The 3,535-nt window shown below is 38.5% G+C and overlaps 1 pseudogene across 1 annotated transcript; it reads right to left on the bottom strand.

Moving 5' to 3' along the window:
- Window positions 1-1,528: 1,528 nt before the first annotated feature.
- Window positions 1,529-2,400, bottom strand: LOC309845090 (protein FAM162A-like; annotated as a pseudogene). Its single transcript, XR_014316548.1, has 2 exons — window positions 2,277-2,400; window positions 1,529-2,139 (listed from the first exon to the last, which is right to left on the bottom strand). The product of XR_014316548.1 is annotated as a protein FAM162A-like (transcript).
- Between the last annotated feature and the right edge of the window lie 1,135 nt (window positions 2,401-3,535).

The raw sequence follows: 3,535 nt of genomic DNA on the forward strand, positions 1-3,535 counted from the left end.
TATACTGCCTAGAGCAATCTATACTTTTAATGCCATTCTGATCAAAATTCCACCAGTATTCTTCAAAGAGCTGGAGCAAATAATCAAAAAATTTGTATGGAATCAGAAGAGACCTCGAATCACTAAGGAAATGTTGAAAAACAAAATTAAAACTGGGGGCATCATGTTACCTGATTTCAAGCTTTACTACAAAGCTGTGATCACCAAGACAGCATGGTACTGACATAAAAACAGACACATAGACCAGTGGAACAGATAGAGAGCCCATATATAAACCCTCAACTCGATGGTCAAATAATCTTCGATAGAACAGGAAAAAATATACAGTGGAAAAAAGGCAGTATCTTCAATAAATGGTGCTGGGAAAACTGGGCAGCTATATGTAGAAGAATGAAACTCTGTCTTTCTTTTTTGCTCTGTGATAATCTCCAGCATCTGGAACAGTGTGTGATCTGGAAGTCATTCACTATTTTGTTTGAATGCACATGATGGAGTTTTAGACATGCATGTTTTAAAATTTTATAAATACTATTATGCTATAGATGTTTTCTTTTCTTTTTCTCTTTCTCTCCTTCTCTCTCCCCCTTTTTTTTTTTATTTTCAGCATAACCCTAAGCATTTAAGACCATCATGTTTCCACATGTAGAGAAAATATATTACTTTTAACTATTGTCTGATATTCTCTTTCATGTAAATGACACATTTTACTTGCTTCTTTTCTTAGGAATGAAAATGAAAGTTCCCTCTAACTTAGAATGCTCCATATATTGAGGCAAAGATTAGTCCTGTGAGTATAACCTTATGACCTGTGAATTTTTCTGGGATGGTTACTTGCTTTTGTCAATCTGATTGATGTAGAATATATTTTTCTTTCTAATTAAAATTTTTTTAAAAATCCAGTACAACTTGTAATAATTTTCATATATTATGAAATATTCTTTTTTTAATTTTTGTATTTTCCTCCAAGCACTTAAACACATAAAATCATTCTTAGGTTATGGACTGCACAAAAATAGGGAAGTGACTGGGTTTGGCCAGCAAGTCATGATTGAGGTGGTTGGTAGAATGATGACCTATTCCGGTTTTTTTTTTAAGTGTCCAACTACTAAAAAATTTAACTGTCTTTTTTCTTAACTTGTTAGCTTTTGGGGTTGCCCCTTTATTATTTGCTTATTTCCTGTCTTTGCTGAACTGCACTTTTATTAGTTTTCCTGCATTTGTTCATATTTTTAGGAATCTCTTATATATTCTTAGATACGAATCTTTACCAAATTTCTATATTTCAATGATCTTCTCCCTATCCATTACCTGCCAAATAGCCTCATACTTGTCTCTCTTGGTTGAACAGATATTTCAAATTTTGATATAGTAAGTTCTAGTAATTTTATTGATCTTAATGGTTTCTGAGTCTTTCGTATTACTGCAGAAATAATTCCCTGCTTCTGGATCACAAAGATACGATTGGTATTTTCACCTCTGAGCTTTATATTATCTTTCATTTTTATTTTATTTTATTTTGTCTAAGTTCTTTTTTTTTTCTTTAAAGAAATTTATTTGTCCCACTGTATCAGGAATGGGGAAATTACAAATCTGTGCAAACCATACTTTTATGAAATGGATCCTCGTACCGTATTTTTGAATACAGGCTAATTGCGGCAACATTATTCCTGCAATTTCAAAATCCAGCCAACACAGATACCTCTGCTACTCTGTTTTGGCCTTCAGAGCTGCTTCTTCTCTCAGGCGAACTTTTTTTTCTAAGTTCAGGCTTGTTAAAGACTCGTTTCTTTTGACAGCCTTCTTGCCCTCAATAACCATCCAGATGCATCCTGCCACTGTCAGGGCAATCATCGCATAGCTGACCTTCACTCGGTTCTTGTTCTTTGCAGCATCAAGCATCTCAAACGAGATAGTCTCTGGGATATCATCCTCCTTTTTGAAGCGGCCTGACCATATCAGGATCTTCCTCTCCCAGTTTGTAGGTTTGTGTAATGGCACTCTGTGGCTGTAAGTGTAGGGCTGGAGCTTTTGGACTTTCTTGTGGCTTGGCACAATATCCATTTATTCTCTTCAAATCAGAGTTTCTGGTAAGTCTTAGAGATGAGGAAGAACCTCTTTCATATAACCAAAAATAACTTCCTTTGCAGGTCCAAACTCCAACTTGGATATTTTTGTAGCTGTAGTTGATGAGAATTCTTATCTCATTATACCAAGGTGGCACTGAGGGCACGCTATCAAAGTTCATAAAGGTGACCAAAAGTGTTTCGCCCAGGTACCCGCTGCCTGGCGCAGGCCGCACAGGCTCCCCATGGCCGCCTACTCCGCTGACCCGACAGCGCCTCCCCGGCGGTGACAGCATGTGCGCATTCAATGTCACCGAATGCCCACAATGGGCAAGAGGCGGCGGGCCAGTTTTTTTTTTTTTTTTTTAAGATTTTATTTATTTATTTGAGAGAGAGAGGGAGCATGGGAGGAGAGAGGTTAGTGGGAGAAGCAGACTCCCCGCTGAGCAGGGAGCCTGATGCAGGATTCGACTTGGGACTCCAGGATCATGACCTGAGCGGAAGGCAGTCGCTTAACCAACTGAGCCACCCAGGTGCCCTCTTTCTATGTTTTTATTAAAATTTCAGTTAGTCAATATACAGTGTGGTGTTAGTTGCAGGTGTGCAGCACAGTGATTCAGCACTTCCATACCTCACTCTGTGCTCATTGCAAGTGTGCTCCTTAATCCCCATTACCTGGCTCCCCTGTCCCCACACCCAACTACGCTCTGGTAAATATCAATATGTCCTCTATAGCTAAGAGTCTGTTTCTGGTTTGCCTCCCCCATCTCCACTTTGCTCATTTGTTTTGTTTCTTAAATTCCACACATGAGTGAAATTATTTGGTATTTCTCTCTCTCTGACTGACATTTTTGCTAGCATAGTACACTCTAGCCCTACCCATGTCATTGTAAATGGCAAGATCGCATTCCTTCATGGCTGAGTAGTCATCCATTTTATATCTATGTACATGTCGATATACATATCCTTTATCCATTTGTCATTCGATGGGCATTTGGGCTGTTTTCATAATTTGGCTGTTGTTGATAATATTGCTGTCAACATCAGGGTGCATCCCTTTGAATTCATATTGTTTTATCCTTTGGGTAAGTCCCCAGTAGTGCAGTTGCTAGATCATAGGGTGGTTCTAATTTTAACTTTCTGAGGATCCTCCATACCGTTTTCTGCAGTGGCTGCTGCAGTGTGCATTCCCACCAACAGTGCATGAGGGTTCTCTTTTCTCCATGTTCTTGCCAACACCTGTTGTTTCCTGTGTTGTTGATTTTAGTCATTCTGACAAGTGTAAGGTGATGTCTCATTGTAGTTCTGTTTGACATTTGCCTGATGATCAGTGATGTTGAGCATCTTTTCATGTGTCTGTTGTCCATCTGGATGTCTTCTTTGGAAAAATGTCTCTTCATGCCTTCTGCCCAATTTTTGATCTTTCATTTTTGATTCTTTAATTCTGCATCTGCCTTGTAGTTAGTGAAATA

Source organism: Mustela nivalis, assembly GCF_964662115.1.
Source record: "Mustela nivalis genome assembly, chromosome: 12".
In the NCBI taxonomy this organism is placed as follows: Eukaryota; Metazoa; Chordata; class Mammalia; order Carnivora; family Mustelidae; genus Mustela; species Mustela nivalis.